The 8,018-nt window shown below is 69.6% G+C and overlaps 1 pseudogene; it reads left to right on the forward strand.

The window, feature by feature from the left end:
• The first annotated feature begins 2,585 nt into the window (after positions 1–2,585).
• LOC140911994 (killer cell lectin-like receptor subfamily B member 1B allele C) lies at positions 2,586–7,678 on the forward strand (annotated as a pseudogene).
• Positions 7,679–8,018: the final 340 nt, after the last annotated feature.

The raw sequence follows: 8,018 nt of genomic DNA on the forward strand, positions 1-8,018 counted from the left end.
GGGTTGGCAGTAGCAGTCATGCTCCGTCTGCGCTGGGCCCCGGTGTCTGATTCCCGGCACGTCAGACACGGCCGCCTCAGCCTTGTTTCCAGCCACAGGTCACGGGCCACCGAGCAGCAGAGAGACGCTGGACCACAGCGAAACAGCTGGGACGGGGGCCCTTCGGGGCCTGCCTGTGGGGGCAGGGCCAGACCCGGGGCCGGATCACCAGGGCTGGGGCAGGCACAGGGCCCCGATGGGCAGGGCTGAGCCGGGGCTCCCCGCGCCAGGGCCGGGCCGGGCACAGGGCCCCGATGGGCAGGGCTGAGCCGGGGCTCGCCGGGCACAGGGCCCCGATGGGCCGGGCTGAGCCGGGGCTCCCCGCACCAGGGCCGGGCCGGGCACAGGGCCCCGATGGGCAGGGCTGAGCCGGGGCTCCCCGTGCCAGGTCTGGGCCGGGCACAGGGCCCCGATGGGCAGGGTTGAGCCGGGGCTCCCCGTGCCAGGTCCGGGCCGGGCACAGGGCCCCGATGGGCAGGGCTGAGCCGGGGCTTCCCGCGCCAGGGCTGAGCTGGGGCTCCCCGCACCAGGGCCGGGCTGGGCACAGGGCCCCGATGGGCCGGGCTGAGCTGGGGCTCCCCGCGCCAGGGTCGGGCCGGGCACAGGGCCCCGATGGGCAGGGCTGAGCCGGGGCTCCCCGCGCCAGGGCCGGGCCGGGCACAGGGCCCCGATGGGCAGGGCTGAGCCGGGGCTTCCCGCGCCAGGGCTGAGCCGGGGCTCCCCGCACCAGGGCCAGGCTGGGCACAGGGCCCCGATGGGCCGGGCTGAGCTGGGGCTCCCCGCGCCAGGGTCGGGCCGGGCACAGGGCCCCGATGGGCAGGGCTGAGCCGGGGCTCCCCGCGCCAGGGCCGGGCCGGGCACAGGGCCCCGATGGGCAGGGCTGAGCCGGGGCTCGCCGGGCACAGGGCCCCGATGGGCCGGGCTGAGCCGGGGCTCCCCGCACCAGGGCCGGGCCGGGCACAGGGCCCCGATGGGCAGGGCTGAGCCGGGGCTCCCCGTGCCAGGTCTGGGCCGGGCACAGGGCCCCGATGGGCAGGGTTGAGCCGGGGCTCCCCGTGCCAGGTCCGGGCCGGGCACAGGGCCCCGATGGGCAGGGCTGAGCCGGGGCTTCCCGCGCCAGGGCTGAGCCGGGGCTCCCCGCACCAGGGCCGGGCTGGGCACAGGGCCCCGATGGGCCGGGCTGAGCTGGGGCTCCCCGCGCCAGGGTCGGGCCGGGCACAGGGCCCCGATGGGCAGGGCTGAGCCGGGGCTCCCCGCGCCAGGGCCGGGCCGGGCACAGGGCCCCGATGGGCAGGGCTGAGCCGGGGCTCCCCGCACCAGGGCCGGGCCGGGCACAGGGCCCCGATGGGCAGGGCTGAGCCGGGGCTCCCCGTGCCAGGTCTGGGCCGGGCACAGGGCCCCGATGGGCAGGGTTGAGCCGGGGCTCCCCGTGCCAGGTCCGGGCCGGGCACAGGGCCCCGATGGGCAGGGCTGAGCCGGGGCTTCCCGCGCCAGGGCTGAGCCGGGGCTCCCCGCACCAGGGCCGGGCTGGGCACAGGGCCCCGATGGGCCGGGCTGAGCTGGGGCTCCCCGCGCCAGGGTCGGGCCGGGCACAGGGCCCCGATGGGCAGGGCTGAGCCGGGGCTCCCCGCGCCAGGGCCGGGCCGGGCACAGGGCCCCGATGGGCAGGGCTGAGCCGGGGCTTCCCGCGCCAGGGCTGAGCCGGGGCTCCCCGCACCAGGGCCAGGCTGGGCACAGGGCCCCGATGGGCCGGGCTGAGCTGGGGCTCCCCGCGCCAGGGTCGGGCCGGGCACAGGGCCCCGATGGGCAGGGCTGAGCCGGGGCTCCCCGCGCCAGGGCCGGGCCGGGCACAGGGCCCCGATGGGCAGGGCTGAGCCGGGGCTTCCCGCGCCAGGGCTGAGCCGGGGCTCCCCGCACCAGGGCCGGGCTGGGCACAGGGCCCCGATGGGCCGGGCTGAGCTGGGGCTCCCCGCGCCAGGGTCGGGCTGGGCACAGGGCCCCGATGGGCAGGGCTGAGCCGGGGCTCCCCGCGCCAGGGCCGGGCCGGGCACAGGGCCCCGATGGGCAGGGCTGAGCCGGGGCTTCCCGCGCAAGGGCTGAGCCGGGGCTCCCCGCACCAGGGCCGGGCCGGGCACAGGGCCCCGATGGGCCGGGCTGAGCTGGGGCTCCCCGCGCCAGGGTCGGGCCGGGCACAGGGCCCCGATGGGCAGGGCTGCAGCCAGCTCCCTGCTCACTTTCTCCTGCCCTGCCCCTGTTCCCCTCAGTCCTGGGCACATAGAGGCAAGACAAAGCAGCCTGAGGCCTGTGGCAGTGGTGGCCGGGGGCAGGAAGGCCGCCCACGACACATCTGTCTGTCCTCGCAGGGCCACTGTCATGTGCTCCATGCATGAGCCACCAGCCATGACAGGGAGAAACCAGAGCCCGGCAGGTGTGTACTGCATCACAGAGCAGCCAGGCACCAGCGAGGGGGGCTTTGTCGCCTTCGGGGCCGCTCCGTGTGGGGCTGGACCAATGGCCGTGCCCTGGCAGAGCAGCTGGAGCCCAGCATGGCCAGCCTAGCCGGTTCCCCGTGCCAGGGCTCTGCTGGGAGTCCCTGTCTCCCCTGGCTAGGTCTCTGCTGGGACTGCCCTGTCTCCCCTGGGAGAGCCGCTGGGGCTGTGCCGAGCCGGCTGCCGCCCCCGCGAGTACTCGCCGGCCCAGCTGGCGTCTCTGGGGACGGAAACGTGCAGAGACACTTTCCATTTCACATCACACCAGGCTGCGCGGGGGCGGGGGTGTTGCCGTGGCAGGGAGCATGGATGGAGCCCATGAGACGGCAGAGGGGGTCATGTACGCCGACATCCACTTCCCCGCACCAGCCCCACCGGCAGGTAACGGACCCCCTGCGGCGCTCACACCCCGCCCGCTTCTCAGGGGGCTAGGCCTACGATGAAGGAGCTAGCGGCTTGGGGAGGGGACAGGCCGGAACAGGGGGATCACTAAAGCTGGGGTCCCAGCTAAGGGACCCTCACTCCAGAGACACGAGGACACATGCCCGGGCACGCACACGCAGCCACCCTGCCTGTGAGACCTGCTGCTCTCGGGAGGTCTCGGAGCAGGGGACAAGGCGCTGGGGATCTGACTTCTATTCCCAGCTCTGTGGCCCCTCTCCCTGCCTGGGTTTCTCCATGCTGCCGTGCTGCGGATGCTGAAGTCCTTCTCCCAGAGCCAGGGCATTGATGTCCGTGAAGCTGTGAGCTCCCTGGGCGGGCAGCCAGAGACGGGGAACGGGCAAAACACAGGTTATATCAGAGACTCAACCAAAGGGGACTCCCTGACAGGGCAGGCTGAGCTGGCAGCCCTCCCGCAGCCTGACCCCACCACACTGAGCCCCCTAGAGAGTTCCCCCCACTAGTAATCTGTGTGCTGGGACCCAGGGGAACCCACTGTGCTGAGTGTCCCGCCGCGGTCTCCCCCCCAGCGATTCGTGTGCTGGGACCCAGGGAGACCCCACCATGCTGAGGCCTCCCGAAAGCTCCTCCAGTTGTTACCTGGGGGACCCTGCTGTGCTGAGCCCCCCCAGCGGTGATCCCGACGGACTCCCTCTCCTTTAGCCCTGCAGCAGCTGCCCTCATCCCCCTGGCAGCGGGTGGCTCTCGGCCTGGCTCTCCTGTGCATCCTGCTCCTGGCAGCGGTACTCGGCCAGGGCCTGCACCGTGAGTATGGGCAGCGGCCAGTCACTGTCACCCCACGGCCCCTGCAGCACCCGCCCCACATGGCCCTGGGGGGTCAGGATCCTGCTCAGAGCCAGGGCCAGCTGAGTGTTGGGGTGGGGGCTGTGCAAAGGTTCCCAGAGGACTAGCCCCGGGCAAGTAGCCCCAAAGCAGCTGCCTGGCACAGCCAGCTTCTGGTCTCCTCCCTCAGCCCCTCGAGAGGGGGAGCTGCAGCCTCCCCTCTTGCCCCCCCACCCCAGCACGTCTAGGGGATGCTCTCACTAGAGCCTGGCCAGGCTGCTGCCCGGGCTGCAGGGTGGCAGTTGAAATTCAATACGACAAATGCAAAGTCATGCCCAAAGAAAGGAGTCACTTGAACCCTCAGCCAAACCTGCTCAGCACACTGCTGCAGGCAGGAAAGCCAACGAAACGTCCGGCTGCAAAAGACCCCAGCTGGAGACCAGACTGGAGAATTCTCCAGTGTCACTGTATAGATCTGTGGGCTGCCGCGAGCCCCGGGATGCTGGGCACTGCGCGGTCAGAGGGTGTTCAGAAACTAGCAATGAAAACCAGTCACTGCCTGGTGAGATTGCCCTTCGAAGAGACTGAACAGGTGAGCCTGTGCGGGTCAGGGAGGAGAGGCCTGAGGGGGACAAAGGGGCACAGAATAACCCGCCCGGTAGGGATGGGACACTGGGAACTTCTCTTCTCCCTAGCTCATGAAACAGGGACAAGGGCCCAGCCGGGGAGTCAGAGGTAACAAACCTGAAACTGAGACAAGAAAACACCTTTGCCGTGCACCTGGGGAACTCTCTGCCCCATGACACACTGAGCCCAAAAGCTCAGCAGGAACCAAATGAGGATTAAACATTGCATGGCTAACGAGGGCGTCCAGAGCTCCAGCAGAGAGGAGACAGGAGCTTTTAGATGGGCTGTAATACCTGTGATCTCAGGGCCTGAGCCAAGCCCTAACTGGCAGGGTGGGGGAATCTCCCCCATGGGCTAGTTATTCCACAACTGGCCATGCCGTGGTTCCCTGTCCTGTCCTCTGTCGCAGCTGGCACTGGGCAGTGCCAGAGCCAGAGGCCAGGCTAGAGGGGCCCCAGGCTGAGCCAGGCTGGCAGTTCCTGTGTTCATAGTCTGCAACTTTAGGGCAAGTGGGGAGCTGTGCCCCGAAGCTGAGGAGCATGGAAGAGAGCCTCGAACACAGGATGCAGCCGTGGGAGAGGTTCCTGGCAGGTACGCGAGTGGGGCAGGGTCCTGGGAAAGGCTTGGGGAGGGTTTCGCTGCCCCCCAGAGTCAGCCCAGTTCCCAGCCCTGTAGGACTGAGGAGCCCAGAGTTCTTCCCCACTGGCTGTGGGCACCCACCATCTAGGCCTCGTGTCTAGTGCTCCAGCACGCTCACCCCCAGCTCTGCCCTGGCTGCCCATCACCTCCTGCTGCTTCCAGCCCACCAAGCCCTCAACGGCCTGGGAGCCCGAGCGCTGGGAGACCCCCCCGCCGGCTCATCCTAGGAGCTCCGGTCAGCTGGGGGATCCTGGGGTGGGCCCCTCTGTGGCCGAGGCAGAGCTGTACGCACCCCAGGGCTGGGGCAGAGAGGCAGGTCTGGAGCTCCCTCCTGCTCTGGCTGGCCCTGCCGTAGCGTGGGCTGGGCTCTCTCCATACGGGGCGGTGCCAGTTCTGGCCAGCCGGCTGGCTCTGGGACGCTGGGAAGGGCTATTACTTTTCTTCGGCCAAGCAGGCCTGGGCCAAGAGCCAAGAGGATTGTTGCTCCCGAGGCGCCCAGCTTGTCACCATCAGAGCCAACACCACGCTGGTGAGTGCTCGGGGCCGGGGCCAGGGCAGCTGCACCAGGGGCACGGACTGGGGCACTGTGTGTGCTGCCCAAACCTGCTCCTGGCCCTGCACCCAGCTACACTCCCCTCCCTGGCCATGGCGCTGAATGCCTGGAGGAGCTGGCAAAGGGAGTGCGGGGCCCCGCCCCACGCTTTCCGGGGCAAGGCCTATGGCAGGGAGGAGGGGCCTGGCACTGGGCTGGCGGGTTCTTGGCAGATTTCATTGGTCACCCCGGCACAGAGGATTTTGCCATTGCCAGTGCAATTCCAGCATGTAGACTGAGGGGGCGCCCTTCCCGCGCGGGGTGCATGGTGACGGGAGCTCTCCAGGGACGCTCACGTGCCCCAGAGAGCAGGGTGGGCGCAGTAGGAGGTGCTCTCCCCGCACAATCAGGGGGCGCTGCGCTGCGGGGAGCGTGGGGGTCGCACGCTCCCAGAATTCTGGACATTCCAGCACTTCTGGGAAAGGGGTGACCCCGCCCCTGCTGGGGTGACCCCGTGTGCATGGTGCGTGTGGGATCCCGCCAGATGGTGACGCCAGACGGTTTCACGAGCGTGCTGCCCTCACACCCGCTGGGCTGACCTTGCACATCGTGTGTATGCAAGAGCACGCCAGTGGGGGGCGCAGCACCGAGCTGTTCAAAATGCCCCCCCCCCATCTGATACCAGGCAAAACCACGTCCGGCTCTGTCCCAGCACTGGCCAGGAGACAAGGCAGCCCAAAAGAGGCGTGTCGGTATAAACCGGCCGAGTGGGCTCCTTGCGTGGGGCTCTCCGAGGAGGGTGCTGGCCCGGCCAAGCGCCGGGGGGGGGGCGGGGGGCTGCTAGAGGTGCCGTTCAGACACACGGAGCCCGGCTGGGTTTGGGCCCAAGACCACGGCTGTTCGCCAGGCAGCCGGCTGTTCTGTGCAGGCGGGCACTGCCCAACCTCGCGCCAGTGAGAGCGAGCTGCCCTTGGGACTGCGCCGGTCTGCCCATCCGCACTGCTCTGCCCGCAGCGGCTTGGGCTGCGTGGTGCAGCGTGTGCGAGTGTGTGCACACGTGTGTGAGGATGTGGACGTGTGTGACACGGAGCTGGGACTCACTCGTCGGCTCCTTGTGTGGTAGGCCTTCCTGCAGCGTGTGTCCAAGAGCAACACGTTCCACATCGGGCTGAAGAAGGAACATGCCAGGCTTGACTGGAAGTGGGTGGACGGCTCTGCACTGAACAGGTAAGCCCAGGCCTCAGCCCCACGGCTCTCCCCTCCCAGGGCTCCCGAGAGAACTGCCCACTGGGGCCTCCTCCAGGACCCTGGGGTGCTGGGACGCTCCCACATGCCCCTGCCTCCGATACAGGCAGAGGAGCTGCCCCCAGCCTGCTCTCCCCAGCTCCCCCACCCTCCCTGCCTGCTATGCCGGCTGCACAGAGCTCCCCCCTCACAACCTCCTCCACGCGCGGGGGGGCCGGGAGCTGGGTCTCCAGCCGGCTGTAGCTGATCCCTGGGGGCTCCCCTCACGTCCTGTCATGCCTGAGCTGCAGGAACACGGTAGATTTGTCTGCACTCCCAGGTGCCCCCATCCTACAGCTGGCACCAGCAAGGGGCAGTGCCCGCCTTGCCCATGGCCTCACAGCCAGGCTGCAGCAGAGTCAAGAGACCAGACTAGATGGACCCAGCATTCTCATGACCGAGTGCTCCCAGGTACAATCCCCTCGGACACCCTGCTGCTGGTTCCTGGGGGCCCAGGGGCCCCTGAGCTGCAGTTTCCACCTGGTTTCTGGGGCCCCAGCCCGGCTCTGTCCAAGCCCCTGTGGGGTGGAGGGTTGGGTGCTGCCCCCAGGGATCTCCATGAAGGAGGACCCAGGAGACGTCCTGACGCTGCCTTTTCTGCTCTCTCCGCCCAGGCTCTTCCCAGTGACGCGCTCCACCGCCTCCTACCTGGCTTGTGGGAGGCTGTCGGGCCCTGGGCTGTCGGGCGGGTCGTGCACAGACCCCTGCTGCTGGATCTGTGAGCAGAGTGCCCTCACCTTGCAGTGGGTCCACGGCTCTGCCCCTCCCACTTTCCTGGTGGGGAACACGACCTACACCTGCCTCGATCCCCAGTGAGAGCGGCTGAGGGCCCAGACCCAGGACCCTGCACCTGGTGACCTGCTCCCCTCTGCTCCCGGTGCTCCTGCCCTCCTGGGAGCCCAGTGACCCATGCACCCCCACGCTACCGCCCGCCCCAGGGTCTGGGCTCCCATGAGCCCGTCAGGCCCATGCTCCACTCCGTCCAGCGGCCCCCAGGTCCTGCCCAGGCCTAACCGTCAGAGCAATCACCGGATCAAGCCCCCGCTCCGCCAGAGCCAGATTGTCACTCTCTGGCCCCCCGGCAGCTGCGCTCCTCTGGGGCAGTGCAGACCGCAGAGTCCAGGGCACAGTGTCTGAGCCGGGACCCGGCATGCCCGGGCGAGGGGACCGGCGGTGGCATGAGC

This window comes from Lepidochelys kempii, chromosome 5 (assembly GCF_965140285.1).
Source record: "Lepidochelys kempii isolate rLepKem1 chromosome 5, rLepKem1.hap1, whole genome shotgun sequence".
In the NCBI taxonomy this organism is placed as follows: domain Eukaryota; kingdom Metazoa; phylum Chordata; order Testudines; family Cheloniidae; genus Lepidochelys; species Lepidochelys kempii.